Source organism: Erpetoichthys calabaricus, chromosome 9 (assembly GCF_900747795.2).
Source record: "Erpetoichthys calabaricus chromosome 9, fErpCal1.3, whole genome shotgun sequence".
Classification (NCBI taxonomy): Eukaryota; Metazoa; Chordata; class Cladistia; order Polypteriformes; family Polypteridae; genus Erpetoichthys; species Erpetoichthys calabaricus.
Genome location: NC_041402.2, coordinates 97254059 through 97280302, shown reverse-complemented (window position 1 = coordinate 97280302; position 26244 = coordinate 97254059). Strand labels below are relative to the sequence as shown.

Below are 26244 nucleotides of genomic sequence, written 5' to 3'. Positions count from 1 at the left end.
CGTATAACCGACTTCAAGCACTGCTTTGCATATACATTAACATCTGCAGACTTTAAAGGAAGACTGATAAAACTGATGAAAGACACAAAAAGTAATACTAAACTTGAATTAACGGTGTAAACAAATTAATTCAAATTAATTTCAAATTTCACATTATTCTTACTGATTTCCAATTTCAATTCAAAAGAATCAATTTTCTTGTAAAATTGCATTTTGTAATGACCATCAACAAAAAAAAATAATCTACAAGTACTGTATACAGAAAAGCCGTACATACAATACATAGTATTTCTGATACACTTGATTAACTGATGGCATGAAAACTGATACCCATTGTATTATGAGATTTTTTTGGGCAAAGCTGGGTAACACAGCTAGTTTTTAATATTTATAATTTATTCTTTTCTCTTCTGTTTGTGAGTTAGAAAGCCTTTTTTTGCTTTAAACAGCAAATTTTGATCTTAACAGACTCCATAACATTATTAAAACAAGCACTTTTGGTCATACAGTCAGTGCTAAATTCTTGAAAGGAAATTTACAGAGTAAAAATAATATAAACCAGTGTATCGATGATGACTTGAATTTCCCATTGGGATTAATAAAGTATCTATCTATCTATCTATCTATCTATCTATCTATCTATCTATCTATCTATCTATCTACAAACATGCAATACAAACTCATTTCTGCAAGGGTCAATAAACTAATGTTGCACACAGTTGGTACACATTTGAAAAATATGTTAATCTTCATTTCTAGGTCCCTCTGGGGTCAGTCTGTAGTACAGTACATTGTTATGTTTATTGTGTTTTCTGCTTTTTAATTTTATTGCACTCGTACATTTATATATATGTTGTATATATTATTTTGTGATGTACTTGTGATGAGATGGTATGTGCTGTTAGAAGCATTGTACTAGATAATGTAAAGACTGACTAGGAATTATTGCACTTGTTCACTTGTCCATTGGGTGAGAATAAGTACATTTTAGCATATGGTACAGTTTTGTGAAGGGACATGTTGCCAGTTACTGTTCTGGTCGTATTGCACCAGATTATCTTTGTACTGTATACCCTTAACATGTCCACTCCAGAATATTGTAAAGCACACACACACAAGCTGTGCCTTGAGATTATAAGCCACCTATATGTAGCAAAACCTGGGCACAGCCATCAGCAGTGTGTCTGTCTGTGGAGAGAATGTCGACCACATTGAGAGGTTTACTTACAGCAGCATTCATGTCTCTGGTGACTCTTGCTATGAAGTCAGTAGATGGAGCATAGGGGGGTCATGAGGTCACTGGAAACGGGTGTGTGGCACACCTAATATCTTTGCAAAAGGACGAAGGTCCAAGTCTTTAGAGTACTGGTGCCTCTGGTTTTGCTATGCGGTTGCGAGACATGGACATTATCCAGTGACCTGAGACGAAGTGTGGACTCCTTTGGTACTAATTTGACTTAGTGTCAAATGAGTGGTTGCTCTTGGAGTCCCGAATGAGGCACAATACCTGCATTGTGTGAATTTCCCCCTGGGATTAATAAAATCTATCTATCTATCTATCTATCTATCTATCTATCTATCTATCTATCTATCTATCTATCTATCTATCTATCTATCTATCTATCTATCTATCTATCTATCTATCTATCTATCTATCTATCTATCTATCTATCTATCTATCTATCTATCTATCTATCTATCTATCTATCTATCTTGTGATTAAGCATTAGTTATGGCGCATAGGATTGTTGAGGACCTAAGCAGCTGGACTAGGCTAAGTAACACCTGGCTGTGGCTGACAGATGGCAGTTTCTGGAGGGTTCTACTGGAACACTTTATTTGTCTGCCCAGGGCATTGCCAACTGGGATGCCAAGCTGTTTCTTTGTGTGGTGGGTGCAGCAATATGTTGTACCAGTACATGCCCCCCAACCTGAGCTGACCTGACCTAAATTATGAGTATCTGGATGGTGATAAAGATGTCTGTGTCATTGTCATATTGACACTTTCATGTAAGGTTGTATTGATTTTGGATTGAACATTTTTCATAGTATTGTACTGATGTGCGTAATCATTTTGAGTATGTACAGTTTGGATGAGGGATAGGCACTGGTTACTTTGAGCAGTTATCTGTTCTACTTGTGCCAATATCATTGATGAAAGTGGGCCATTGCTGTTTGGTGTACTGATAACTATAAAGATGAAAGGCAAAAATGTGTTAACCCAGTGTGCCACAGTAACCTAAGTCACAATGCCTAGGGTTATATTTTGATTAATTTAAAAAGAAATGTGGCCTACTGTCTAACACATCTATATTACTAAACCGCAGTTTAATTTATGCACGGCGGACGCACTGAGGCACATGCGCACAGCGCCTCGGTGCCCCACAGTCAAACCCAGCGGCTTCCCAGAGTTTACACAACCTGTAAACTAAACTTGCTCTAATCCACTGTGCCAGCAGTCAGTGTGGCATATTTGGATCACATGATGGTAATTCAGTATTAAAAGTAAGTTCAATTATGATTCATAACAGTAAACGACGTCTACCTAACGACACAGCCACAGAACAACAAAGACGAGACCGCATAGATAAAAACAATAAACGGAGGCTCCTACAACGCGCTTCAAAAACACCAGAAGCACACATGACGGTAATTCAGTATTAAAAGTAAGTTCAATTATGATTCCTAACAGTAAACGACGTCTACCTAACGACACAGCCACAGAACAACAAAGACGAGACTGCATAGATAAAAACAATAAACGGAGGCTCCTACAATGCGCTTCAAAAACACCACACGCAAAGAAGTCACGGCTCCAGACAACAAAGACGACACTGCATGGATAAAAACAATACACAGAGGCTCCTACAACGCGCTTCAGACACACCAGAAGCAAAGACGTCACGGCTCCACAATGAAAGAGCTCAACTAACGGAAATAGAGGAGCTCAACGATTAGTAATACAAACACGAGCCTGTATGGCTACGACCTGTAAACAAGCCCATATGGATAAAAACAATGAACTAAGGCACCCACACAAAGAAACCACTTTAGTACAAATAGATTTATTTAATTAAATGAAAACTTACCATGGCTACGACCTGTGAACTAAACTTGAGGTAAAGCGTGCACGCCAGGTTGTACAGCCGCTCGAACACGACCACCCTCACCAACGCATATACCACATTCGTTTAGTAATGTAGCCCTCCATGCCCGGATCCGCCGCCGTCAGCAAACGTCTTCTCGCTGACGACACAGCCATAGAAAAACAAAAAAGAGACTGCATGGATAAAAACAATAAACAAAGGCGCCTACAACGCGCTTCTGAAACACCAGAACCAGATGAACGCACCCACCCTCCATAATATTTCATCCCTCCAAATATCAGAGGGAACAGAAAGTGATTGCCATTCTTGGATTTGCGATTCTTTCGAGAATTGCGGGCTTGCTAGTTGAGCTATAAATTACAGGTTTGTTGCTTCACTTTCCCTGTGTGACCCTGAGAGAATAGTGTTCACCCTATGGTGGGCTGTTATCATATTCCAACTTTGAGAAAACTCTGTTGTGTTTTAATTCAAAAGTGAACTGAACAGTTTAAAAATCACAATCAGCAATACATTATTCTGATGTAGCTTTGTAAGACTGATGAATGTTTACTTTCATATGTATACATCACCTCACAAAAAGCAGCCTGTTACTATATTGGTTGGATAGGTGGTGTTGTCGTTAGTTTCGTTTAAGTTATTGATTGAACTGAAGCTGAAGCACAACTGATTCAGGCAGCAGGACAATGATATAAAACACACAAGTCTACATCAGAGTGTTTGAAGAATGAGGTTTTCGTAGTCCAGACCTTTATCCCACTGAGATGAAGCAACAAGACCTGGTGTTCATTTTCTGAAAAGAGCTGAAATGGGTTAAAACTCTTCCCTGCTGCTGTCAAAGACTGATCATGACATCATGAATGGTGAATGGCAGCCTCTCCAGCAGCTTAGTGTATGACTTTATCTTTCTACCTTTTTCTCTATTTTTCTCTATTTCACTGATCACTTCTACCCCTTTCTTTTATGTGGACTCATTCCCTGGACATTTTGTACTACTTTTTACTACTTGGACATGGATTTGTACACACCGAGACTCGTCTATTCAGGTAGTCAACTTCAAGTGTGAACTCACTGCGCTGGTGAAAAATGTCAGAACCTACAGAGAATGCAGTTTGTTGTGTTTTTGTGAAATGTGGCTAACAACTGACATCCCTGATGCTAACGTGGAACGACCCGGGTTTAGCACAGTTAGAGCAGACAGAGATGCAAACACCTGTGGGAAGCAGAAAGGAGGACTCGCTCTCTATGTGAATACAAGGTGGTGCAACTCTGGACATGTAAACGTCAAAATCTCCACTTGCTAGAGGGACATCGAACTGTTGGCCATAAGTATGCGTCCCAATTACTTGCCCAGAGAGTTTGGACATGTCATTGTTGTTATTGTTTACATCCCTTCTTGGGAGGACGTGGAGATAGCAGGTGACATCATCCATTCCGCTGTTGCTAAACTGCAAACAAAGCACCCTGAGGCGCTTGTGCTAATCGCTGGAGACTTTAACCATGTGACGCTGGACAAAACATTACCTGCCTTCTCCCAGTATGTGGATTGTAACACCCGGGGAAATAGGACTATTGACCTACTGTATGCAATCGTTAAAGACCTGGGGCCTCATGTATAACGCCGTGCATAGAACTCACACTATAACATGGCGTAAGCACCAAAGCAGGAATGTGCGTACGAACAGAAAAATCCAGATGCAGGAATCTGTGCATACGCAAACGTCCACGTTCTTCCGCTACATAAATCCCGATCAGCGTGAAAAGTAACGCATGTGCATGCGCCTGCTGTCCCGCCCCAACTCCTCCCAGAATTACACCTCTTTGAATATGCAAATCAATATAAATAGCCCTTAAGCTCAGGCTTCTGTAAAAAGACAATGGGAAAAGCATGGGGGAAAATATAAGAATTTCAGCGAGTACCAAGTGGAGGCAAGGAATAACATATTATTTGTTGGTTTAAACAGTGGTATAAACAAGAAAAGGAATTTGATCGAGTGACATAGCGTGTCAGAGAAACTCGAAAGCTCAAGTTCACAAAGTCGTAAAGTGCCTAAAATAAAAAAGAAGTTGTCAGATATCAAATTCGCCGTGAAAAGCCGAGTCGTAGCCCACCGTCTTGAGTTTAATATGAAAGCTTATTAGGGTACAGAGAAAAAAAAATAGGCACACAGTGGAGAAAAAGCACGAAATGTCAACTTTACTCTCAAAATTTCCACTTTGATCATGTAGTTTATTTTGTCATTAAAGTAGAACATCATAAACTTCATCTTAAAATCATTTAATTTACTAGTTTCTCAAATCCCATCGTAACTAAAGTAGCACGTTAAATGCTTTGTTTTGTATTTGATCTTCTATGTGCTTTATGTGTGTGAATCACTACGTGCTTAACGGCTTTCTCTTCCTTCAACAGGACACAAAATCCATTACATTCGTAATATTACAGCTCTCTGAATAATTAAAATACTGAGATGTATACTTGGTATCATTTTAATGATGATAGGAGTTAAAGCATGTTTTTAAACATGGGAACACGGTGGCGCAGTGATTGTGTGCGACCTTCGATGAAGTAATTTATTACAGCAGTGCTGTCTCTTTCAAACATACTAACCTCCAATTCCTGTCCTTCCTTTTCTTTCTCCAAATACCCAATCGCCACACAATCATCTCTATAATAGACGTTAAGCCATCTCTAAGCTTATAATGCCGATTCTTCAAAACTTTTAAGGAACATTGAAATATCTTCGTAATACATGTTTAATTATTCTGTCCTTCACGCCAGTCCCAGTGAAGCATACAGTGCAAGGCAGGAACAATCTGTGCTACCGTAGAGACACTGTGTCCTTTAATTATTAACAATATAGATTATTTAAATGAAGTTAGTTTTATCTGTATAATATAATAAACATATTTTGCTGCATTTCATCTTAAAAATGATATCGTCATCATATGTAAATATGCGCTTTATAAAGTGGCTCAGGTTGTGCAATATTATAACTGTAGTGCAAGTTTACAGTGAGATGATTGTACTTATAAGTACAAACAGTTCTACAAGGAGCACTTGATGAAGTGATTGATTGCATGTAGAGCTCTTGGGATGAAACTCTTTCTGAACCGCGAGGTCCGTACAGGAAAGGTTTTGAAGCGTTTGCCGTGTGAGAAGCAGTTCAAATAGGAAGCATGGCTGAGGCAGCGTGTGCTTGATGCTGTATACCGATAGTCCTTTTTCCGATCAACTGCTCCGAGTGGTGCAGTGAGAGTAATATGGAAAAAGATGATCCGCTGTGGCAACCCCTAACGGGAGCAGCTGAAAGAAGTAAAAGAAGGTGCAGTGAGAGTAACAATGCTAAAGCAGTTATGGTATTTGGAATAGTTTGACCATTCCATGGACCATTATATTGTTACTGGTTAATTACAATCAGATGCATTAAACTAATAAACAATATGCGGTTAATTTCAGTGTATTTATAAGTACGCGTCAGGGATGTGGATCTGAAAAAGAAAGGGTAACCACACAGGAACAGTAGCACTGCTTTGACGCTGGGTGCCGCCAGTCTGCAAAACCGAGCGGAGAACTTGCGTACGCCAGGATATGAGGTACCATGGAAATGTGCGTGGCTTTACGCCAAGTTTAGGTTTTATACATCGCAATTTGAACGTGGAAATGTTCTTATCCAACATTTCTGTGCATACGCACCGTTTATACATGAGGCCTGTGCTGCCTGCTCTTGGGAAAGCAGATCATAACCTGATTCTGCTTCAGCCTCACTACAAACCAAGAGTGAGGGAGCTACCTACAACCACACGCTCATTCAGGAGTGGTGTCCTGAGGCAGAGCAGGCTCTGAGAGACTGCTTTGGAACTACCGACTGGGATATCCTGCAGGGATCATATAGTGAGAACATTGTTGACTGCACTACTGACTACATCAACTTCTGTATGGACATTGTAGTTCCAGTAAGAACAGTACGCTGCTATGCTAACAACAGGCCATGGATTACAAGTGACATCAAGGGCATTTTGAACCAGAAGAAAAGGGCTTTTAAAGGCGGTGATCAGCATGAGCTCAAGCGCGTTCAGAAGGAACTCTGAGTCCAGCTCAGGGCAGCGAAGGAGCAGTACAGGAGAAAACTGGAGCAAAGTTGCAGAATAACAGCATGAAGGAAGTGTGGGATGGGATGAAGGTCATCACTGGCTGCAGCTTGAAGTGAGGTGCCTCCATCGAGAGAGACAGGGAGAAAGCAAATCTGATGAACAACTTTTTTTAGCAGGTTTGACCACCCTAACCCACTCTCACCTCAGAGTACTGCACCCTCCACCCACCCTTGTACTGATACCAGCATAGGAGAGAGTTTCCCCCCACCCACAATTACAGCAGCCCAGGTAAGCAGAGAGCTGAGCAGACTTCGTGCCAGCAAAGCAGTTGGTCCAGATGGAGTATCGCCACGACTGTTGAAAGCCTGTGCGTTGGAGCTATGGAGTCCTCTACAGCGCATCTTCAACCTGAGCCTTGGACAGGGGAGAGTCCCAAGACTTTGGAAACATCTTGCATCACCCCAGACCCAAAGGTATCACGATCTAGTGAGCTGAATGACTTCAGGCCTGTTGCCCTGACGTCACATGTGATGAAGACCATGGAGCGGCTGCTGCTTCACCACCTGAGGCCACAGGTCCACCACGCCCTCGACCCTCTGCAGTTCGCATGCCAGGAGAAGGTGGGAGCGGAGGATGCCATCATCTATATGCTACACCGATCCCCCTCCCACTTGGACAGAGGCAGTGGTGCTGTAAGAATTATGTTTCTGGACTTCTATAGTGCCTTCAACACCATCCAACCTCTGCTCCTTAGGGACAAGCTGACAGAGATGGGAGTAGATTCATACCTGTTGGCATGGATTGTGGACTATCTTACAGACAGACCTCAGTATGTGCATCTCAGGAACTGCAGGCCTAGCACCGCAGGGGACTGTACTTTCTCCGGTCCTGTTCAGCCTATATACATCGGACTTCCAATACAACTCGGAGTCCTGCCACGTGCAAAAGTTCACTGACGACACTGCTGTCATGGGCTGCATCAGGAGTGGGCAGGAGGAGGAGTATAGGAACCTAATCAAGGACTTTGTTAAATGGTGCGACTCAGACCACCTACAACTGAACACCAGCAAAACCAAGGACCTGGTGGTGGATTTTAGGAGGACCAGGCCCCTCATGGACCCCATGATCATCAGAGGTGACTGTGTGCAGAGGGTGCAGACTTATAAATACCTGGGAGTGCAGCTGGATGATAAACTGGACTGGACTGCCAATACTGATGCTCTGTGCAAGAGAGGACAGAGCCAACTATACTTCCTTAGAAGGCTGGCGTCTTTCAACATCTGCAATAATATGCTGCAAATGTTCTATCAGACGGTTGTGGCGAGCGCCCTCTTCTACATGGTGGTGTGCTGGGGAGGCAGCATAAAGAAGAGGGACGCCTCACGCCTGGACAAACTGGTGAGGAAGGCAGGCTCTATTGTAGGCACTGAGCTGGACAGTTTGACATCCGAAGCAGAGCGACGGGCGCTTAGCAGGTTCCTGTCAATCATGGAGAATCCACTGCATCCACTAAACAGTATTATCTCCAGACATAGAAGCAGCTTCAGCGACAGACTGCTGTCACTGTACTGCTCCACTGACAGACTGAGGAGATCGTTCCTCCCCCACACTATGCGACTCTTCAGTTCCACTCTTTGGGGTAAAGATTAACATTATACAAAGTTATTATCTGTTATACCTGCATTTTTATCACTCTTTAATATTGTTTTTTATCAATATGCTGCTGTTGGAGTATGTGAATTTCCCCTTGGGATTAATAAAGTATCTATCTATCTATCTATCTATCTATCTATCTATCTATCTATCTATCTATCTATCTATCTATCTATCTATCTATCTATCTATCTATCTATCTATCTATCTATCTGATCAGTAACTACAGTTTTCAGTGAAAGGTATCAAATGCTCTTCAGTAAGGAACAATTGATTTTGTTTACCATTTTTTAATAAATTAATGAAAAAAGAAAAATATTAAATATTTTTTTGTTTATTCAGGTTTCCTTTATTCCTTTGACTTGATTATGTGATAATATATACTGACAGAATTATGCAGAAAGTAAAAGTAGCAAGTAAAGTTGAGAGTTAATTCATTACAATCATGAGAAAATAAGCATTGACATGAAGATTCTAGTTTTAATATCCTGTGCAATCAGTTACCCAGCCTTGGATGTGGGATGGGTCTCTATTTATTCATTCATTCATCCATGCATTTTCCAAGTCTTATTTCAACTGACCTATTAACCTACCATGCAATTCTTTGAGATGTGGGAGGAAAATGTGAGTGAATAGCAAATATTTCTCTGAGCAGCGTTTGCTTAATTAAAATGATATATTCCATTTGTTTGTTTTTGTTGTTTTTTTTTTTTTTTACAATTGCCTATTGCGGACCAGCTCAAACTATTTTTAGACAATCAAAGCTAAATTGCAGTTAGTAGAAGAAGCTCAGCTCAGCTTGTATGCTTGTTAATAAACCAAACAGTTTAAGCTTCAGGGAACGCTGGCGTAAGTTTTCTTGCTAGTAAAAGCGTGGATGAGCCCTGCCAAACAGTCTTGCTATCCTAAAGCATGATTGCTCTATTTTGGACAGTTTGCGTTCATTGACCATCCATCTCAATGTGAGTCTAGTTCAGACTAAGGAATTGAAATTAATTTCAAGTCATATACAAAACACAACTGTTAATTTAAACTGATCTTTTTCATTTACTTTTGATGGTGGTAATTATCTCGTTCTTTTTGCTTTGATTTATCATTCTATGCACTGGGGAATTGGTTGCTAGTTTCAGGGCCATTCTTAGCAGTTTGGGGGCCCTACGCAGTTCAGAAATGTGCAGGCCCTGGATGGGAGGGGCAGGAGCTCAGGAAGGTGTTCTAATAAAATGTCCGGAAAAGGCCTTAGATGACCAGTAGGCCTACATGTATGCTTGTGTGTATGCAGAATGGTAAAATATTGATTTTGTTCTGGATCTGATAAAGGCCGGTAATATAGGGATATTTCATGATTTTATGAGGATCTCTCTGAATGAATCCGAAACGAATCTCTAAAATTAACGTAGTGCATTTGGCAAAGTTACGACGGCGTGATAATATTATTAGGGATTTAGGTGAAGATTGCAATTTGGATAATAAATTACCATTGTTAATAAGACTAAGAGATGCACTGAACTAAATTTCCTGGGACTGGCACAGACGGCTGGAGTGCCAGGGGCATGACAGGGGCCCCAGGCCCACAGCCAGACAACAAAAAAAAAAATTGTAAGTTGGGGCCGGGTCGGGGCCCTATGCAGATGTGTAGTTTGCATATGCCTAAGAACGTCCCTGCTAGTTTATTTGACACTTCAGGCTTACTGTGTGAACCGGAGTATTTGAAGTTCAATTTACACCTGAAATGTTTTTGATGATCAGATGACAATATAATAGAATTTGACCACAATAAAAGCCACTTTTAAATACACTCTTATTCATGTCACTCTCATCCCATTAGGCTATAGTCACAGAAATGATAGTGGTAACATTTAACACAAGTAAAGTTGCAGGTGTGTTTTCCATCTGCAATTACAACCACATAAGCAAAAGCTGATTTGAATTTTGCATGAAGAAGCTTACTTCAGATCTATGTCTGGACATAATATAGACACTAGAGGCTCATTTTAATGCTAGGTGTTAATATAATTAAACTAAATTATCTCTGGATACAAGTGGATGCAAAATATATGTTAATGCCAGCTGTAAAGAGGATGTAAATTGTTCGACTTGTACATGCTAAAATTTAAGAATAAAACAAGAAATGATCTGTATATTATTACAGAATACAAGTGTTTACATCCAGTGAAATTATTTATTATTCCCAAGGATAAAGCAAAACTTAATGTTTATCCTAAATATCATCAGCATATCACCTACCAGGCGGCTCGGTGGCACAGTGGTAGCGCTTCTGCCTCGCAATAAGGAGACCTGGGTTTGCTTCCCGGGTCCTCCCTGCGTGGAGTTTGCATGTTCTCCGCGTGTCTGCGTGGGTTTCCTTCGGGTGCTCCGGTTTTCTCCCACAGTCCAAAGACATGCAAGTTAGGTGTATTGGCGGTTCTAAATTGTCCCTGGTGTATGTGTGTGTGTGTGTGTGTGTGTGTGTGTGTTTGTGCCCTGCGGTGGGCTGGCGCCCTGCCCAGGGCTTGTTCCCTGCCTTGCGCCCTGTGTTGGCTGGGATTGGCTCCAGCAGACCCCCGTGACCCTGTGTTAGGATATAGCGGGTTGGATAATGGATGGATGGATGGATATCACCTACCCCATAAAGGGTGCTAATTCTCTCAATCGCTGCTCAATAAACAATGCTTATTGTCTGCAATTGTGGCCCCGATCTCGAACAGTCTTGAGTACCTGCCACTACTCCTTCTACTATCTTACAAGCAGACACAAATGTGAGGACAGTGTTTTTCTAGTTTTATGATTTTTTTTTTTTAGTTTTTAGTTTCATTTTTTTGTTTTCATTTAGTTTTACTTTTTCATTTTCTAGTTTTAAATTTCTGTATTTGTCAGTGTAGGTTTATAATTAGTCTTTCTGGCTCTTGATAGTGTGATAAAGGTGCTATATATCCGCCCGACCCGAAACAGACTGACAACGGACTCACGTTAAAATCATCAAAAATGAAGGGATTGTGTTAAAAAAAATGCTTTTGTTGCCTCATTTTTATGCAATCGTTTTGTTCACCCCACTGAATTAAAGCTGAAAGTCTGCACTTCAACTGCATCTGAGTTGTTTCATTTAAAATTCATTGTGGTAATGTACAGAACCAAAATTAGAAAAAAGTTGTCTCTGTCCAAATATTTATGAACCTAACTGTATATACACACTGTATATATCAGTGTTTGGATAGAGGAGCAGTTCTCAAAAGCTTGATGTCATTTGATCACACTTCACAGTTGTGCATGAGAGGCTAGTCCAGCAGTGTTTTTCTAACATTACTGAAAGAAAAATCACGTAGGTGTTTAAGATGTTTTTAGTTTATGATTGGATACCTGGCACTTGTGACATGAGTAAGTTGAGATTTTTTTCATGGACGTTTTGATATTGTGACATTCTTTCTGCTGCGTGGAGAACTGTGCAGAGTGGGAAACAGGGCTGCGGAGTTGGTACAGAAAACCTTTGATCCTGACTCCTCAATTTATTGTACATCCGACTCTTCAATTTATCTTCTCTCTGATGAAGGCTGTTCTATTTCTCATACCACCAACTCTCATTCAGACTCCTCAATTTGTAATTAGATTCATATGTTTAATATGTTGATAGAAAGTGCATAACATATGAAATACAAGACATTTCATCGCTGCCAACATGAATCATCAAGCTAATTTTTAGCACTCTAACCTATTAAAGTTTAGGTTTAAAGGCTATAGCGATGTTGTTGTGGCTTTTTTATATTATTTGTAAAAGTTGTAAAAATTGAGTATGAAACATATGACAAAACTTGGAAAATTCAAAAAATGGCTATATTTTATCAAATGGCTAGAAGAAAAAAACTGTTTAATAGAATTAGTATATGTGAAATTGAAAATGTTTACACATTATATTACCATTTGCATTGAGCCCGAGTCGGTACATTTTTGCCAACTCCAACTTCGACTGTGTTAAGCCCATGGTAAAGCATTTTCTTGAGGGCACTGGGCACCTAAGTAGGGAATGCTGAATGACAGTGGTGAGAGATAAATACTAGCGTATACTAGTGCATTGGCTCCAAAAGGGTGGCGTAGTTTAGAGGAAAGAGCTTTGTGCCAGAAAAGCGGTGCCAGGTGGTGGTGCCCCCATGACCCAGATTAAAGGCAGCGTTAGGGTACCATTTATAATGTAGCATTCAAAATAAACACTAGTCATCACTTGCAAACTTACAAAGAGGAGTCGGTTCTGTGTAGTTAATCAGTTACATTGTCACAGTATTATTAGCTATTGTTCAATGTGTTCCCCTTCCAGCCTGTTGAATTACCAAGAATTATGTTATCTTCATTTTCCATAAGAGCATGAGATTAAAAAAAATTCCTAGCTATTAATAAAAACAACACAGTATGAGTAACAGATACAAAAATTTTATTTACATTTTTACCTTTTTGTTTTTATTACCAAAGCCATACCTTGCACATGTGATTTATTTTTCTTCTTTTGATCTAAATTCATATGCAACTGTATAATTTTTGTAAAAAAAATAATGAACATTTTAGGTTTTCTAATTTTTATTCCATTTCAAACCACACTGTTGTTCGTACTTTAAAAATAATTTACCAAGTATTACACATACATAGGAAAAATAAAAAGTTACAAATGCATAAAAACTATCCATATTATATAGCTAAAATCCCCAAATACAGTATTTGGGTGGGGGAGTAGTAACAGTTCAGTACTTGGTGGCATTTTGAAACACTTCACTTCCTGGGTGTGGTATGCTAAGAAACAAGGTTGAGAAACCCTGGAATAGAAAATTATATACAGTGCATCCAGAAAGCATTCACAGCCCATCACTTTTTCCACCTTTTGTTATGTTACAGCCTTATTCCAAAATGGATTAAATTAATTTTTTTCCTCAGAATTCTGCACACAACACCCCATAATGACAACATGAAAAAAGTTTACTTGAGCTTTTTGCAAATTTATTAAAAACTAGCAAAATACCCGCGCTTCGCAGTGGAGAAGTACTGTGTTAAAGAGGTTATGTAAACATATATATACATATACAGTATATACATATCTACATATACACATCTACATATACATATATATACATACATATACACATCCACATATACATATATATACATATACAAATTTACACATCTACATATATATATACATATGTACATATATATACATATAAATATACTAGGGGGCTCCGCCCCCTGCTCGCTTCGCTCGCCAACCCCTGGTGTTGGGAAATGACAAAGAGCGTGATGTATGAATGAGATATAGAATAGTGTGAAGGTATAGATGATGCAAATAGAAAGCAAACAATAAAGTGTGTGGCACAGTGTAAAGGGTTATTGGAAAATTTCTTTGTACATGCCTTTTAAGTGTAAAAGGTAATTTCAGGTCAGAACTTGTAAGGTCAATGAAGATGGTCATTGTCGTGATCAGAGTCAACTTTGTCAGAGCTTAGAAAGAGTTGTGTCTCTCCAGGAAGTAATGCAATGACTTGGGTATTTATGTTATCTACATTAATATTGTTTGGACATAATATAGTGCATTGTGTTAAAAGGGGCATTTGGTCTAATGAGATTGCTGTTCCAAATATCTCTGTAACTAAGTCGTCACAGATAAAGGCTTGAGGAATTGTACTAATATCTGGGTGAAGTCTATCTGTATTGGTGAGTGTACCATCTCCTAGATGTAATAACCAATTGTTATGATCTGGATCTGGACATCGCATGTTTTGTACTAACTGTATCTTTTGAAAGCAATGTCAATTGTCTGCGTATTTTAAGGTGCATTGAACAATAGCTGAGCGCATGGCATGTGGAACAATAGCTAAGCACTGTTTAAAATCTCCTCCTCATAAAAGTACCTTTCCTCCAAAGGGAATATTATTATTCATCAACGTTTGTAGAAGTTTATGAATGGTGTTGAGTAAGTGACTGGATGCCATTGTACATTCATCTATAATTAACAGTTTTGTAAGATGGATGTCATGTGCAGTGCCACTGTTCATGTTCATATTCATAGTGGATACCGATTTGTAGGATGTAATGCAGTTCATAAAGTTTTCACTTTCAGGTACATCGTTAGTTAGAAGGTTCTGTAGATATTCAGGATATGAATGTAAAGGAGGCAGTCTAATTTGACCCTTTTGACAACAACGTGTAAATTCATTACTTGTATTGTAAGTTGTTTCTTCAGGGAAGTTAAGTGAATGACAATGATTGCAAATGACATTCATTAATCCCAATGAATTTTCCTGAATAGTGGACTCATTATTGAACGCGTTGTCAGCTAACTGGCGCAAGTGTTTAGCAGGTGTCTGTCGTTGATGTCCGTGATGTGTATCTTTTGCTTGTGCCGTTTGAGAGGCGCGTTGTTGTATGTGTAGTATTTGGGACGTGTTGTTTTGGAGCTGTAATCGATTTGCCTGTGCTGTGTGAGAAGCCCGTTGTAGTCTACTGCGTGCATTGTTTGTATTGAGCCTTGCTCGTTTTTGTATGTCGGTCAGTTGAGCTTTCTCTTTTTGGAGCCTTGCCTGCTTGTTTTTCGGCATTCCAGATGCGCGGTGTAGACGTTTGCGTTTATTTATTTTGTCCCTTCGCTGCCGTTTCTGTATGTCTGAGACGGGAGGTGTTTCGTTTTGAATCCGTGCCTGTTTCGATGCAGCACTTTGAGACGTGTGCTGTATGCGTGTACGTTCATTGTGTCTGTCCATATGCGCTCGTTTCTGTTAATGTGTTAGTTGAGCTTTGCGTTTTTGGAGCCGAGACATTTTTTCTTCCGGAGGTTCAGAAGCGCGTTGTATGCGCCGCCGTGTATTTTGTTTTTTCATGCGGGTTCGTGTGTTTGGTCCCGTTATCCGAGCCGTATCGTTTTGTACCTGTGATCGTGTATTCATGACTTGTTTGTTCTTCAGCGTGAGAAATATGGATAAGTAATAAGGAGGATCACACTCACTGTTAATATGGAGCCTTTTCTGCAGTTGAACGGTTAATAGTGCTTCAGTGTAAGGAGATCCACCTATGCTGCATAGTGTGAAGGTGTTGAGATGACGTATGTTTAATACGGACGGTTCCTTCAGAAATGGGGCTTTGGGTGTCACTTCTTATTGATGTTAGTGTGTTTGTGGGTCTGAATCGTTGTATTTGTGAACGTTTCGTGTGCCATGTCCATAGTCTGTCCCGTTTCGTGTCTAATGGGCTTTGTGTGGCGGTCACGGCTTCTTTTTTTTGGTGTGCTAGGAGCTTGTTGAATCGTCCTCTTTGTGTGCGTCCCGTTTTGTGTGCAATGGGATTCGTGCGGCGCTGTGTGCTTTGCTGGCGTCTGAGGAGGGGGGGGGATGTTGCTTGGAGGGGGTGGTGGGATTGGTGGGGCGCGAGCGGCTTCTTTTTTTTTGTGTGCCAGGGGCTTGTTGAATCCTCCTCTTTGTGTGTGTCCCGTCCGTTGCTTGTGGGGGGAGGGGGGGGATGGGGGGGTGCGGCTTCTTTTTTTTTTTTGTGTGCCAGGGGCTTGTTGAATCCTCCTCTTTGTGTGTGTCCCGTCCGTTGATTGTAGGGGGGGGGTGCTTGGAGGTGGGTGTGGGATTTGTGGGGCGCGAGCGGCTTCTTTTTTTTTGTGTGCTAGTTTCGTGTGCAATGGGTTTCGTGCGCCGCTGTGTGCGTCGCCGACGTTTGACTCCTTTTTTCTATGCTGACTCCTTTTTTCTGTGGTCGCGCGCCTCATTTCTTTGACTCCTTTTTTCTGTGCTGACTCCTTTTTTCTGTGGTCGCGGCGCCTCATTTCTTGGGGCGCCTGCGCAGTACGTATTTCTTGGGGCGCCTGCGCAGTACGTCTTTTGCGTCCACGGCCCATGGCCGGATGTCCCTGCGTCCATCCGGTTTAACATTCTCGGTTAGTAATGTGGATACATATCTACATATATATACACATATATATACATATATATACATATTCACATGTATATATAGACATACATATATACATACATACATACATACATTCACACATATATATATATATATTCACGGCATTCGAAGTCTGTGTCACAATCTGTTAGTGTGGGTGGTTACCTACCAGGTAACGCTTTGTGGTTGGCCAGCAATCTGCTAACATCCGCCACGGTGCCCTCAGTTTGTGAAGAGCAGATCATAGAATGGTTGCAATAGTTTACTGTCAAATAAATGCAAAGAGTACACGACACGTGTTTCGCCCTCATTCTGGGCTCATCAGGTGTACACACTCCACTGCACTCCCTCTCGGGAATCGAACCTCGGACGTCAGCATCAGAGGCGATGCCCCTAACGTTGCGCCACGGCGTGTGGTTCGTTTATTTGACAGCATGTAGATCGGGGTAATTACATTCACGGCATTCGAAGTCTGTGTCACAATCTGTTAGTGTGGGTGGTTACCTACCAGGTAACGCTTTGTGGTTGGCCAGCAATCTGCTAACATCCGCCACGGTGCCCTCAGTTTGTGAAGAGCAGATCATAGAATGGTTGCAATTCGATTCCCGAGAGGGAGTGCAGTGGAGTGTGTACACCTGATGAGCCCAGAATGAGGGCGAAACACGTGTCGTGTACTCTTTACATTTATTTGACAGTAAACTATTGCAACCATTCTATGATCTGCTCTTCACAAACTGAGGGCACCGTGGCGGATGTTAGCAGATTGCTGGCCAACCACAAAGCGTTACCTGGTAGGTAACCACCCACACTAACAGATTGTGACACAGACTTCGAATGCCGTGAATGTAATTACCCCGATCTACATGCTGTCAAATAAACGAACCACACGCCGTGGCGCAACGTTAGGGGCATCGCCTCTGACGCTGATGTCCGAGGTTCAATTCCCGAGAGGGAGTGCAGTGGAGTGTGTACACCTGATGAGCCCGGAATGAGGGCGAAACACGTGTCGTGTACTCTTTGCATTTATTTGACAGTAAACTATTGCAACCATATATATATATATATATATATATATATATATATATATATATATAGCAAAATACCCGCGCTTCGCAGCGGAGAAGTAGTGTGTTAAAGAGGTTATGTAAACATATATATATACATATATACATTTATACACATATCTACATATACATATATATATATACAGATATCAACATATATATACATATATATATACACATATCAACATATATATACACATACATATACACATATACATAAACACACATATACATACATCCATCCATCCTCTTCATATATACATATATACATACATACATAGTGCGGTGTAACACGGGCTGTGATTGTTACATGGGAGGGAGACAACAAATCACAGCTTCCCGCTTTCTAAATGGGCCTGTGATTGGTGTTTTGACTGATGCCCAGATCCCACAGTATGTCCCCTTAGGAGAGGCGTTAGGCAAGTGTAATTGAATAGCGGTGCTGCAAGTTTAGCTTTACATCTGTTTTTAAGGCTTATTGACTGAAAAGGGCTTTCATGAAAAAACTTAGGGCTTTGCTACAGGATACACCCTCCACAAGTTAAGGAAGTAAAAATAAAGGTATATATTTCTGTTTTATTTAAACCTTTTAAGTTTGTATGCGGGCGGCATGGTGGCGCAGTGAAAGGTGCCAGTTAGGAGACCTGGGTTCGCTTCCCTGCGTGGAGTTTAAATGTTCTCCCCGTGTCTGTCTGGGTTTCCTCCGGGTACTCCGGTTTCCTCCTACAGTCCAAAGACATGCAGGTTAGGTGCATTGGCGATTCTAAATTGTCCCTGGTGTGTGGGTGTGTGCGCCCTGCGGTGGGCTGGCACCTTGCCCGGGGTTTGTTTCCTGCCTTGTGCCCTGTGTTGGCAGGGATTGGCTCCTGTATTTAGGATATAGCGGGTTGAATAATGGATGGATGGACATTTGTATGCATAGCCCTATTTGCCCGTTTTCGTTTTTTTTCTTTCTTCAGTAATATTTCAGCAAACCCGGTGCTTGTTAGTTCAAATCCTGGTACTGACACCACTGTGTGACCCTGAGGAAGTCACTTCACCTGCCTGTGCTGCAAAAAACAAAAGTAATGTAACAAATTGTACCTCAGATGTTGCAAGTTGCTGGAATAAAGGCATAAGTCAAATAGATAAATATGTATTATACACATAGGAACTATTCATTTATTTTCAGTTAAGTCATCTGCAGCAAACCTTTATAAATGAGGGTTTCTCCTTTTTAGATAGTGCAAACTGTTTCTTCTTCATTGATGTTTTGTCTTGAAGAGCTTTTTTCATTTCATTGAAAATTAAATTAGCAGCTGCCAAAATATGTAGCTTTCTTATTAATTTTTCAACATTGTGTAAAATAAATTTATAAAGTAACATAAAAGGTTTAAATACTGGTTATCCTTTTACACTAAAATATTACTAAAGAGATACAAAAAAAGTAAAATGCATATGTTCTTTTTCTTTAAGGAGATTAAATATTACTGAAGAAAGAAAAAAAAACTAAAACAGCCAAATGGGGCTATGCATACGAACTTAAAAGGTTTAAATAAAACAGAAATATATACCTTTTATTTTTACTTCCTTAACTTGTGGAGGGTGTATCCTGTAGCAAAGCCCTAACTTTTTTCGTGAAAGCCCGTTTCAGTCAATAAGTCTTAAAAACAGGTGTAAAGATATTGACAATAAGCTACGCAAACCCACCAAGACATGCAATCGTTTAAATCAAGTATCATTACATCTTCCTTTCTTAAAGAGAAGTAAGGCAGTACTTATAAGCTTACATATATATATATATAGACATACATACATATATATCTATATCTATATATCTATATCTATATATATATATATATATATCTATATCTCTATATACATCTATATATATATATATCTATATCTGTCTATATATAGATAGATAGATAGATACTTTATTAATCCCGATGGGAAATTCACATTCTTCAGCAGCAGCATACTGATACAATAAATAATATTAAATTAAAGAATGATAATAATACAGGTGAAAAAAACAGACAATAACTATGTATAATGTTAAATATTAACGTTTACCCCCCCTGGTGGAATTAAAGAGTCGCATAGTTTGGGGGAGGAACGATCTCCTCAATCTGTCTGTGGAGCAGGACAGTGACAGCAGTCTGTCGCTGAAGCTGCTCTTCTGTCTGGAGATGACATTATTTAGTGGATGCATTGGATTCTCCATAATTGATAGGAGCCTGCTGAGCGCCCTTCGCTCTGCCACAGATGTTAAACTGTCCAGCTCCATGCCAACAATAGAGCCTGCCTTCCTCACCAGTTTGTCCAGGCGTGAGGCGTCTTTCCTCTTAATGCTGCCTCCCCAGCACACCACTGCGTAGAAGAGGGCGCTCGCCACAACTGTTTGATAGAACATCTGCAGCATCTTATTGCAGATGTTGAAGGAAGCCAGCCTTCTAAGGAAGTATAACCGGCTTTGTCCTTTCTTGCACAGCGCATCAGTATTGGCAGTCCAGTCTAATTTATCATCCAGCTGCACTCCCAGATATTTATAGGTCTGCACCATCTGCACACAGTCACCTTTGATGATCACTGGGTCTATGAGGGGTCTGGGCCTCCTAAAATCCACCACCAGCTCCTTGGTTTTGCTGGTGTTCAGGTGTAGGTGGTTTGAGTCGGACCATTTAACAAAGTCATTGATTAGGTCCCTATACTCCTCCTCCAGCCCATTCCTGATACAGCCCACGATAGCAGTGTCATCAGCGAACTTTTGCACATGGCAGGACTCCGAGTTGTATTGGAAGTCCGATGTATATAGGCTGAACAGGACCGGAGAAAGTACAGTCCCTTGTGGCGCTCCTGTGTTGCTGACCACAATGTCAGACGTGCAGTTCCCAAGACGCACATACTGAGGTCTGTCTTTAAGATAGTCCACGATCCATGCCACTAGGTATGAATCTAATCCCATCTCTGTCAGCTTGTCCCTAAGGAGCAGAGGTTGGATTGTGTTGAAGGCGCTAGAGAAGTCTAGAAACATAATTCTTACAGCACCACTGCCTCTGTCCACGTGAGAGAGGGATCGGTGTAGCATATAGATGATGGCATCTTCCGCTCCCACCTTCTCCTGATATGCAAACTGCAGAGGGTCAAGGGCGTGTTGAACCTGTGGCCTAAGGTGGTGAAGCAGCAGCCTCTCCATGGTCTTCATCACATGTGATGTCAGAGCAACAGGCCGAAAGTCATTCAGCTCACTAGGACGTGATACCTTTGGGACTGGGGTGATACAAGATGTTTTCCAAAGCCTCGGGACTCTCCCCTGTTCCAGGCTCAGGTTGAAGATGCGCTGTAGAGGACCCCCCAGCTCCGATGCACAGACCTTCAGCAGTCGTGGCGATACTCCATCTGGACCCGCTGCTTTGCTGGCACGAAGTCTCCTCAGCTCTCTGCTCACTTGCGCTGTTGTTATTATGGGTGGGGATGTTTTTCCTATGCTGGTATCAGCAGAAGGATGTGTGGAGGGTGCAGTACTCCGAGGTGAGAGTGAGAGTGGGTTAGGGTGGTCAAACCTGTTAAAAAAGTTGTTCATTTGGTTTGCTCTCTTCACGTCTCTCTCAATGGTGGTACCCCGCTTCGAGCTGCAGCCAGTGATGATCTTCATCCCATCCCACACTTCCTTCATGCTGTTATTCTGCAACTTTTGCTCCAGCTTTCTCCTGTACTGCTCCTTCGCCGCCCTGAGTTGGACTCGGAGTTCCTTCTGCACGCGCTTGAGCTCATGCTGATCACCGTCTTTAAAAGCCCTTTTCTTCTGATTCAAAAGGCCCTTGATGTCACTTGTAATCCATGGCTTGTTGTTAGCATAGCAGCGTACTGTTCTTACTGGAACTACAATGTCCATACAGAAGTTGATGTAGTCAGTAGTGCAGTCAACAACTTCCTCAATGTTCTCATTATGAGATCCCTGCAGGATATCCCAGTCTGTAGTTCCAAAAAGTTCTCTCAGAGTATTCTCAGCCTCCAGGGTCCACTTCCTGAATGATCGTGTGGTTACAGGTAGGACTCTAACTTTTGGTTTATAGTGAGGCTGAAGCTGAACCAGGTTATGATCTCCTTTCCCAAGCGCAGGCAGCGGGGTGGCGCTGTATGCGTCTTTAACGTTTGCATACAGTAAATCAATAGTCTTATTTCCCCGGGTGTTACAGTCCACATACTGGGAGAATGCAGGCAATGTTTTGTCCAGCGTCACATGGTTAAAGTCTCCAGCGATTAGCACAAGCACCTCAGGGTGCTGCGTTTGTAACTTAGCAACAGCGGAATGGATGATGTCACTCGCTGACTCCACGTCTGCCCGAGGAGGAATGTATACAATAACAACAATGACATGTCCAAACTCTCTGGGCAAATAGTAGGGACGTAAACTTACGGCCAACAGTTCGATATCCCTGCAGCAAGTGGAGATTTTGACGTTAACATGTCCAGAGTGACACCACCGTGTATTAACATAGAGAGCGAGTCCTCCTCCTTTGTGCTTACCACAGGTACTTGCATCTCTGTCCGCTCTAACTGTGCTAAACCCGGATAGCTCCACGTTGGCATCTGGGATGGTGTTATTTAGCCACGTTTCGCAGAAACACAACAAACTGCATTCTCTGTAGGTCCTTACATTTTTCACCAGCGCAGCCAGTTCGTCGATCTTATTTGAGATTGAGTTTACATTCCCCAGAATCACAGAAGGCACCGAAGGCTTGAAACGCCACTTTCTCGCAAGCCGCTTCTTTTTTAGCTTAGTGCCGGCTCTGCTGCCACGATACCGCCTTCTTACCTCGTCGGGTAAATATGGAACCACCGGCACCGGCACTGGCATTTGTTCTCAGCGCCCGAAGTTGAGTACTTGAATAGGCGAGTCTCGGCGTGTTAAAATCCATGCCCACGTTGTAAAAGTAAGTGTGTCCAGGGAAGGAATCCACATAAAATAAAGTGGTAGGAGTGATCAATAAATAAAAATAGAAAAATAAAAGTAGAAAAGTACACATACATATACAGTCATACACGGAGCTGCTGAAAAAGGCTGCCACTCACGGCGGCGCCGGATGCAATATATATATCTAAATCCCCACGAAGTACTGCTTTTAAATTTTTATTAAGAAGAAAACCTTTTTAAATTGAGGGAAAATATCCCAATAACAATTTGTTAAGGATCTGTTTTTTTGTGAAGCTGACTTCACACAGCTTTTCGGCTGTTTTATAAACGAACGCCATATAAAGTCTTCCTTTTTCGTTGCTTCGCCAAGGAAGGAGCCTTTTTATTAAATCCAAGGGTTCTTCGCTTTTTTTTTCTTTCTTTTTTTACGATTGTTATAGTTCTGTTTGTATACCATGTTGTCAGTTCAGCACTCCGGTTGTAATATGACCAAGCCATGCAAGCTTACTGTTAAGAATGCAACGTATAGTTGTACAGGAGAAAAGCAATCTTGCCTCAAATCAATGGCAACCTTTTGTAGGTCTATGAACTTAATTTAAACTTTAGGTTTACACGGTGCTTTCTTTCCGAAGTACTTGCACTCATGAATATGTCTGTATGCGTCAGTCGCTCAAATCCACGCGCTTCGCACCGGCGAAGTACTGCTTTTAAATTTTTATTAAGAAGAAAAGAAAACCTTTTTAAATTGAGGGAAAATATACCACTAACAGTTTGTTAAGGATCTGTTTTTTTGTGAAGCTGCCTTCACTCGAGTGATCACTTCGAGCTGACTTGCTGGCTAACCATAAGCGTTACCTGGTAGGTAACCACCCATACAATCAGATTGTGAATCAGACTACGAATGCCGTGAATGTAATTACCCCAATCTACATGCTGTCAAATAAACGAACCACACCCCGTGGCGCAATTTTAGGGGCTTCGCCTCTAGCGCTGACGTCCGAGGTTCAATTACCGTAAGCGAGTGCAGTGAGTGTGTACGCCTGATGAGCCAAGAATAAGGGGGAAACACGTGTCGCGTACTCTTTGCATTATTTGACAGTAAACTATTTTCAACCACTTTATGATCTGCTTCTCACAACTGAAGGCACCGTGGCTGATGTTACCTGACTTGCTGGCCAACCATAAGCGTTACCTATGTCCGAGGTTCGATTCCCGTAAGGGAGTGAAGTGAGTGGGTGGTTACCTACTAGGTAACGCTTATGGTTGGCCAGCAAGTCAGGTAACATCAGCCACGGTGCCTTCAGTTGAAGCAGATCATAGAGTGGTTGAAAATAGTTTACTGTCAAATAATGCAAAGAGTATGCGACACATGTTTCCCCCTTATTCTTGGCTCATCAGGCGTACACACTCACTGCACTCGCTTACGGTAATCGAACCTCGGACGTCAGCGCTCGAGGGGCTTCGCAGCGGTGAAGTATTGCTTTTAAATTTTAATTAAGAAGAAAAGAAAACCTTTTTAAATTAAGTCTTAAAAAGAGGTGTAAAGATATTGACAATAAGCTACGCAAACCCACCAAGACATGCAATCATTTAAATCAAGGCGCGAGTCGAAAAACACCATCCCATAATATTAGTTAACGATTAACACATTTCTATATGTATTGTAATCATACAATACAACTGATAATATGTTGCGCTTATTTATCTGGTGTACCGACATTTTTGCGCGTTTAATGGCTGAAATCTAACGTGGTTTGTGCCCTTCAGAATGAAAACAGTTAGCATTTACCTTTTTAATAAAAGGCGAGCTTTTAAGCCTGAGAAATCATCCCGTAAATGCACACGTTTAATTGCACATGTGTTAATATGTATGCTTATACAGTATTAAAAGACAGTCAAAAATTAATGTCATTTACCTTCATTCCCGCGTTTGACTCGTGCTGTAAATCTCTTCCTTGTTTTTAGTTCACGTGATTACGTAGGAGGCGTGATGATGCGATACATGACTCCGCCTCCTCCATTAGAGTATATGGACAAAAAACAGGTTCCAGTTATGACCATTACGTGTAGAATTTAGAAATGAAACCTGCCTAACTTTTGTAAGAAAGCTGTAAGGAATGAGCCTGCCAAATTTCAGCCTTCTACCTACACGGGAAGTTGGAGAATTAGTGATGAGTGAGTCAGTCAGTGAGAGCTTTGCCTTTTATTAGTATATATATATATATATATATATATATATATATATATATATATATATATATATATATATATATATATTAACCAAAGTACTTGATGTTGCTCAGGTGTATTGTATCATGGGTTAAGGCAAGAACAGAAATATTTGTGTTTTTAAATATTGACCATTTTGCCAGTGCTGGCTGAAATGTTAATGTCTCATCTTTCATCTACACTGCTTCTCTGAAAATTATCAATTTGTCTGGTCTCGTGAGTTGAGAATTAGTGCTTTCACTTTTTTTATTGTCATTTCATAATTGCATTGACTCATTGCTGGGTTGGATCTATGAACGCTACTTTTTTGTATATTCAAGTGAAATGTGATCAATACATAGATGGCTTGTTGAATTATTGAATCCATAGACCATGGAAAGCATCAATGGTAGAAGGGACCAGGAAGTATTGGACTTAACAGACATCGGTGTAGGACTCTGTATGATTACTGAAGACAGCACCAGTGGCATTATTCAGTAATATTATAAAGATATTTCAGAATTGAGTCCATCAATGTTGATGTAAAATTGCTATAAATTATGACACTGTATTGGTATCAAAGATTAAAATTATAAGTAGCTCAAATGTCTTCCATCCGGAAACAGTAAAGTTACTAATGCTGTCCTCGGTTTTTCCCTTTCTACTATATTCTAAACAGCAACAGCACGTGTTAAAAAAAAATCGTGTTTTATTTTGTCTCATAGTAGCTTATCTCTATTACACTTAGTAACGATATTCAGGTGTACAAAAACACTGCCTTTTTCAAAAATGTAATGCAAGACTTTGATAAAAAATGTAACATAATTCATTGCAGAGTAATTGTTATGTACATACCGTGCAATTAAACTCCTATCTGTATGTTTGAGCAACAGGGGGCAGGCCATCACTGTCCTTGTCTGATGACTTGAATCTTGCTTCTTAATGTTTAATATTCATCTCTCCATCCATCCATCCATCCATGCTCTAAACCAGCTTATAATATGACATCACAAAAAATAGGCAGCGATAAGTGAATAGCCAAAGTTTCCTTTCGCTTGCAGTTTTGTGAAATTGACACTAAACTTCATTTCACATGCTATTTCACAACTACAAAACTCACTATAAAAGGTGTTTTACAAATTTAGTTTTTTTGTGAGTGTGAAAGAAGGAACATTGCTCTTTAATGGATTGGCAACACCATACTCCATTTCTGAATCCATATTGTATGGATTGATATATTTATACGAATATATGTGTAATTTAAATGGATGGACGCTTGGGGGCACTATTGCCCCTTTTA

At 40.7% G+C, this 26244-nt stretch overlaps 1 protein-coding gene across 4 annotated transcripts in view; it reads left to right on the top strand.

Annotated features, from left to right (window-relative positions):
• The window catches only part of iffo1b (intermediate filament family orphan 1b), a 74590-nt gene that overhangs the window by 22539 nt on the left and 25807 nt on the right, over nucleotides 1–26244 (top strand). The window lies entirely within an intron of this gene.